The following is a 7,419-nucleotide window of genomic DNA, read 5'->3' as shown; positions in this document are numbered from 1 at the left end:
CTACCTAGGCCACCTTAGTGTTCCTTCAAGCAAGTGTGCCAAGTTAATTTGGGAAGCACACTACAGTCGGGTCGCAGAACACTCTGGCATGGAGAAAATTGTGGTTGTACTACAAAAGTACTTTTGTTAGCCAAAACTCCAACTATATGTTGGGAAATATATCATATCCTGCACTACCTATGCCATTGTCAAGCCAACCGTCAAGAAGCAAGGAGTGCTACTCCCAGCAACCCATGGGAATCCATCTTCATGGAATATATATATGGCCTCCCTTCTACCAAGCATGGTAATAAATGTGTATATGTGGTCGTGGATAGATTTTCTAAGATGGTTATATTGGTGACCAGCAAGAAGATTATCACAATAGAGGACACTGCTAAACTCTTCTTTGAACTAGTATGTGTACATTTTGGGATCTTGCCAAATATAATATCAGATCGGGATAGCAGTTTCCTAAGCACATTCTGTTCAAGCCTATGGACACTATTGGACACGAAGCTCACTAAGTCAACTGCCTTCCATCCTTAGACCGATGGCCAGAAGGAGGTTGTCAATATGATGATAGTGCACATACTCCGAATGTACAACTCCAAGAATCCACGAACCTAGGATGAGAGTCTTCCCTATGTGCAGCACAGTTATAACAGAGCTCTCCATAGCTCGACTAGTCACATCCCCTTTCAGCTGGGTCTGGGATTTCAACCATTATGTCTAATTGATATGGTCATGCCTAATGCGACTATACAGACAAAATACACACATGTATTGTCTGAGGTTGATAAAGTGACTAGATTTATTGAGCGCATCCAACACATCAATCAACAGGTTCAAGACATCTTGGTGAAGTCAAATTCCAAGTACAAGCAGTGACATGATCAACATCGAGTGCCACATAAGTTTTAGGTGGGTAACAAAGTTTGGTTGCATTTGCAAAATAACGCCTTACTGAAACCCATGGGAAGCTCAGACCACTCTGAGATAGTCCTTACACTATTACCAAGGTTGTGGGAGACAATTATTTTGAGCTCAACATTCAATCATTCCTTGGCTTGCACCCAGTGTTCAATGTGGACCACCTCCATATTTCCCCACCATTACTGGACACATCGGACATTGCAGAACAACCCACACCAATAGAGATAACCCAGACTGTATGGAACAGGCAACAATGGAATGGATTATGGAAACACAGGTCAAGAAAACTCACTAGGAGAAGATCCAACTATATTGGGTTGTCAAAGTTTGCTAACTCCTGCACCAAGGCAAGTGACTCACCAGGGACCAAGTCCAACATAAGTTTCCCCATCTCATGGAGGCACTCAACACAATGGGGACCATTGCTTCCTAAGGGGAGAGGACTGATCTAGGTGGATGTTGGTGGCCACCTACCTATTTGACTTGGACTCCTACCACTGTCTCTTTCATTATTTTAGTTTCCTTAATTGTAGCACAGTTTACTATTTTTGGTAGTTTTTCGCATCCCGAACATCAGGAGCCGTTTTGAAGCCCTAAACGATGATTTTTTGGGAAGCTTGGAGCCAACATGGGTCTATTACCCATGTTGGCTACTCTAAAGTGGTAGTCCTTGGATATATATTTCTAATGAGGTATTGTGAGCATCAAATGGAGATTGTATGCCAAATTTACCTCCTCGGGAAGTTGATGTACCAATTTACCCAAACGAGGACCATAGTTTTGGCGCTTCATCTCCCAGGGTTATGATTTTCGCTGTTTAGGGTTTTCCATTGTTTCTCAATAATAAATAGGCCTTAGAGCCTCATGTAACACAGGTCAGAGGCATGAAGCCACCACATCTCTTCTCAGATATAAGCTACCATCGCCCAAGCTAGTTTATTTCCATTTTGTATGTAAGCATATTTCAGTTCTTTGATATTAATGGAATGAAGTTTTATTTATGTTGCATCTTTGTGTTTATGTTTATATCTATATTTTATTTCATTCAAACATAAGTCTAGATCAGGGTATAAGGAGTTAGGGCTCGAACTGGTTTAACCTTTGCAAGACCAGCCTCGCAAACCTTGATGGCCTCCCATGGCGAAAGAAAAGAAAGACGAGGGAGCAAGATATCCCTTCAAAATATTGCTCGAAGAAGCCCTAGAGCGATAGAGGAACACAATGATGGACAACTTTGCCCAGATCCTTTGATGGATTCCCACAGGCGACACATCTTCATCCAATAGCCACTCTGGAGGCACCACTCCCTTCAAGGTACAAGTCAATTTGAATATTCTCATATTAGAAGGCCAGATAGATGAAAACGTCGTAGATAGATGGTTAAATCTATTGGAAGGGTATTTTTTGGTTCATGAATTTTCCAATAGGGAAAATATTACTTTTCCACTCCTCAAATCTACCCCCCACATCAAGGACTGGTGGGAAACATATTGTGGGCAGAAGGACGTGAGGGAACCCTCACTGTTTTCAGTCGCGCCCACTTGGAACTATTTCGGAGCAGTATTAGCCTTCGAGAGTTATGAAGATAAGTACAAAAAGTGGAACACACTACGGGAGGGAAGGGACCAATATGTACCAAAGTTCACAAATATTTTTCATACCCTTCATATGAAGTTGGGTATCAATGATTCTGAGTTGTGTCTGGTACTAAAGTGTTGAGGTTGTCTGCACAAATAGATCCAGGATGAGATGGAGTTCCTGACATCTTGCTTAGCACCACCTACCGATACACTGTCAAGATCAAGCAGAAGTTTAAACAGAAGAAGCGAGACTTTGGATCTGCGAATCCGAAGAAAGAGAAAGGTGCCTCCAAACTGAAGAACATAGGAAAAACCCAAGACACGGTGACCCAGGACAACCCATCGAAGTAGAAAGAAAAGGAAAACACCATGAAGTCAAAGAATGATAAAGGAAAGTGGTGTGAGTTCCATAAGAGCCCCACTCACAACACAAGTGAGTGTCGGACCAAGTAGTCGTTGGTGGCTGAGCTAAAGGCTTCACAATCATATGCATGTTCCAAATATGAGTTAGAACCCAACAAGGGGAATGATGTGGAGCCCAGATCCACTATTTCCACCACCAAGATCTAGAAGAATGAGCTCGAATATCCAGAGGAGGGGGAGCGTCTCTTTAACTCACAAATGTGGATGAAGGGTTCGCCGTTGGAATTCACTGTCGACGGTGGGAACCAAAAGAACCTCATTTCACAGCAAAGTTTGTGAAGCGACTAGGCCTACTGACTACATCACATCTGAAGCCATACAGTATCGGGTGGCTTCACCAAGGACGATATCTCTACATCATCCACCAGTGTCGCCTTCCCTACATCAAACCCTTCACGGATGAGGTACTATGTGATGTTTCTCCTCTTCAAGTTTGTGATGTATCGTTAGGACAAAAATACTTGTGGAAAGGGCATGTTGTATATGAGTATAGACCTAACTTTGTTATTATTTATTTTGGTAATAAGTTATACAGGATACGAGAGGTAGCCCCGCCTACCGCCATTTCTTTCTGCTCTGCTAAGCATTGTAGTAAGGTCATCTCCCTAACTGGGAAATTTGTTTTCTTTCTAATTCGCTCTCAAAGTAAGGGGAATATCGTAGCCACAACCATGGCCCTCGAGAAGGATTCCTCCACACAGAAGAAGAAGGTGGATAAGGTTGTGGAAGATTACAATGGCATCTTCTCCTCACCCACAGGGCTACCCTTGCACTATCAGGTCAAGCATTCGATTGATCTCTCCTAGAGAACCTCTACACAACGAGCCGATATATCGTCTCTCCATTCTAGAAAATGAGGAGATCAAGCGGAAAATCTAGGAGTTGTTGCAAAAAGGGCACATCCAACCAAGTTTCTCGCCTTATGGGAGCCTGATTGTACTTGTATAGAAGAAGGATGGGACCTGGAGGCTCTGCATTGATTATCTGGCACTAAACAAAATTACTGTCAAGAATAAGTAACAAATCCCACGAATTAATGACCTTCTGGACCATCTCAAGGGGGCTAATTATTTCAGCAAGATCGATTTGAAGTATGGTTATCACCAAGTTTTGATAGAGCCCACAGATGTATGAAAGACCGCCTTCAAATCCAAGGAAGCCCTTTTTGAATGGTTGGTTATGCACTTTGGGTTGACAAATTCCCCTGCAGCTTTTATGAGGCTAATGGATGACATCTTATGCACCTTCACCAACTCATTTGTGGTTGTTTATCTAGACGAAATCCTTATCTTCAACATGAGTTGGGAAGAACACTTGCAACACATTCGGCAGGTCCTTCAGACCCTTTGGAAACACAAATTGTGTGCCAACTTGGAGAAATGCACCTTTGGAATGAAACAGGTCCAATATATGGGTTACATCATAGATGAGTGTGGCGTGCACATGGATCCAACTAAGATCTAAGTCATTCGGGATTGTCAAAACCCGAATACTCTAACAGATCTTAGAATCTTTTTTTGCCTTGCAAATTTTTGTCGAGGGCTCGTCTTGGGATTCTCCCATATCACTTGGCCTTTGAATCAATTTCCTAATGGCAGGGTGAAAGCAATTTTTTCCTGGTCTGGGTCCCAACAAAAGGTGTTCGTTGAGTTGAAGCACCCCTCTGCTCTACACCTGTACTCACACTATCAGACCTACAACAGCCATTTGAAATTGAGACATACGCCTTAGTCTATGCTATTGGTGTAGTCCTCACCCAGCATGGGCATCCAGTGGCCTATCATAGTGAGACACTTTCTGATACAATTAGGAAGTGCCCCACCTATGATAAAGAGATATATTCCATCGTGCAGGCTTTCTAGCAATGGAAGCGTTACATTATGGGGAAGGAGACAATCATCCACACCGATCAGCCACATCTTCAGATTATATAGACACAAGGGAAGTTACAAAACGATCGCCATAAGTGTTCTATATATTTGCAAAAATTCCACTTGAACATTAAATACAAAAAGGGAAGCACTAATCATGTTGCACACTGCCTCAGCTGGCCCCAAGTTGCAGCATTGAATATTGCTCTCAACTCTTGTGGTCACAAGACCTCAGAATGGATGCAACTATACAAAAATGATCCAGAGTTCGCTTCCACATACGAGATGCTATTAGATGGAAAGAAAGTTCATGATTTCCACATCCAAGATGTTAATCTAGGTTGTCATTGATGTCAATATGGTACTATTGGGATGGCAAATATTCTTGTGATATCATAACCTCATGCATATTATGATGATGTCCTTGCTCATGATGACAAGTCCTTGTTTGATAAGGATGTCATTAATGAATATGTCAAGATATTAATGATGCCATGTTGATGTGAAGAAGTCTTGTCCTAGAGGCCTATTGTTCATAACATCCTAGATGTCCTTGAACTAACCATGAAGACATTATAACCTCTTATCCTTACTCTTGATGAAGAAGTCCTTATTGATGCTCACAGTGACTCTTGATGAAGAAGCTCTCCTTGTGATGATCTAGCACTTGCTCTAACAAATTGATGAATGTTGCATATGGTTAATGACATTAACATATCACTGCACTATCATAATGACCACACTTGATAATGGCACTTGATGATGGTCTTGATGACATGATTGGAAGATTGCCTTGGAGCTATCCTATTGGGAAATTTATGTTGCACTATCACTTATCACTGCACAAGTATATGATGACATTGCTGGATAGTTTGATATAGGATGATACACTCATTTTGGATACACTCATGATATCTCTCATAATAATATTGTTGAGCCAAACAACGATGAAGCCATGCTGTCCCAAACAATAGAAAAGCCTTTTTGTCCTAATCACCTTCTGCACATAAAAAAATTCAAGGGCAGTGACAAAGAAAAATTATTTTTGACACCTTGGAGGAATCTTTCCACAATGAGTCATATACCATCTTAAAGAGGATTTCTTCCTTTCTAATGAGATATTACTTGCCCCTAAACTCTTGGTGGTTGATGAGATTTTGAATTTTTAAGGTACAAAATATATATTTGCAGGCTAGCCAACCTACACTTTGTCACTCATGTCGGCCTCCCTCCAGAAAGACATGTCCCTTCATTTCAAACAAAAATCAGTACAAATACAAGTGGAATTCATCATTCTAGCACAAAATTTTCGGTGAAGAGCATCTGAAAAACACAGAACAGCGAGGAGAGGAGGACTTAAGAGATGTTTGTTTGGGTTATTCCATCTCAAAGTGGGACGACAAATTATTTTGGCAGCCATCTATGTTAATAAAGACCTCAGATTGACATTAATCTCTTAAGATCTGTGTGGCTCAGAATTGCAGAACCATGGAGTGTTTAAGAGCCAAGAGGCCTAGTATAAGGTCCTCTCTTCTAGCCACAGAAGCAACATTACGTGAAGCAGTTTGAACTGTGTAGAAGCTCAGATTATAGTTATCTTGAAGGCTACACTCAGACCTGTGGCAGCTCTTGTACGAAGTTTCAAAGGCTTGGACCATGCATCTACCTTGACAGACTTTGGATAAAGTGCAGACCTTTGTTAAAAGCTTTGAACCTAACTTTTAATTGCAAAAGGAAATCCGATCCTACAGTTGGATGCTTTTATTAGAATTTCTTTGTGACAATTTGTGAATTGCAAATCTCTATTGTAGCTTCTCTGTGGTGACATATTGGATACCTGTAGTGGATTTTGTGTGAACCTGTGATGACCTGTCTACAAAATCTTCGACCTGTGGACATAGACATCAATTTGAAATTTTGAATCTATGGTAAAGATCACTTAGGAAAGTGTCTATTGCAGACTTGAAGTGGATCATTGGAAACATTTTTGTAGACTTGTGGTGATTCATTGGAAATATGTGAAAGCTTTTTAAGGAGATATTGTCATGGAGGAGAAACTTATTTGTAGATCTTAATTGAAGGCACAGTTGCATCTTGGTTGGAAATACTATCTTTTGTAGATAGTATTGAGTTTGTTTGGAAACTCTTTGCGGTCATTTCTTTGGACCTAGAATAATTGAAGAAGCATCCTTGGAACTTTGGAGCAGATTCTTTTGAAGCATTGTTGTAACATCCCTGAAGTCTTGCATACATTAAGGTAGTGTTGAAGAAGTGTAGAAGTTGATCTTGGACTCAATCTTGGAGAGAAGATGCCTTGTTGAAGCTCTCATGAAGTGACCTTGAAAAAATGTTTGGGTGACATGAAGAGCAGTGGTGACACCTTCTGAGAAGAAAAGGTTGTCATTGATGAAGTTATTTGGAGAAGGCATTTCTGAAGAGATTGACAGGGCTTGTTGAAGAAGATATTGGGAGCCGTGAAGTACAATTAAAATAACTTGACAAAGTGGAGCGATAGGGTTGGTGCCTCAGAATTGACAAGGTTGGTGCCTTGGAAAGTCCAAGTTGGTCCTTGGCAAATATAGGATTGGTGTCCTTGGAGTTGGTGCTCCTAAACTCAAGGTCGGTGCCTT

This window comes from Pinus tabuliformis, chromosome 8 (genome assembly GCF_031772625.1).
Source record: "Pinus tabuliformis cultivar Carrire ecotype Pingquan chromosome 8, CPIR1, whole genome shotgun sequence".
In the NCBI taxonomy this organism is placed as follows: domain Eukaryota; kingdom Viridiplantae; phylum Streptophyta; class Pinopsida; order Pinales; family Pinaceae; genus Pinus; species Pinus tabuliformis.
This window is presented reverse-complemented; position numbering follows the sequence as displayed.